Source organism: Sinocyclocheilus rhinocerous, unplaced genomic scaffold (genome assembly GCF_001515625.1).
Source record: "Sinocyclocheilus rhinocerous isolate Xijiao unplaced genomic scaffold, SAMN03320098_v1.1 scaffold3186, whole genome shotgun sequence".
In the NCBI taxonomy this organism is placed as follows: domain Eukaryota; kingdom Metazoa; phylum Chordata; class Actinopteri; order Cypriniformes; family Cyprinidae; genus Sinocyclocheilus; species Sinocyclocheilus rhinocerous.
Genome location: NW_015642065.1, coordinates 185,369 through 185,712, shown reverse-complemented (window position 1 = coordinate 185,712; position 344 = coordinate 185,369).

The window sequence follows — 344 nt, the reverse complement described above, 5'->3', positions numbered from 1 at the left end:
AGCTTGTAACACTCCAAAGAGAAAGGAAACCTTGAAATCGCATCATATGACCCCTTTAAACTTTATCTCGGAGGGAAAGCACCGCGCTGTCACCTTTACCCAGATGTACTTTGTGATCTGAAATGAGGCTCGTATGACATTTCATTTACAGTTATTCATTCAGCAGACACTTTTATCCAGAGTGACAAAAAAATGAGGAAAGCATAAGCGATCCATCCTAAGGAGGCCATAACATGAGAAATGCTGCAATACGCAACGTTACAAAACACAGCAAGTTTCAGACTGTGCATGTTTATTATAGAGTCTCGTTATAATTTATGACTTAGGCTAATCCACCATTTTAA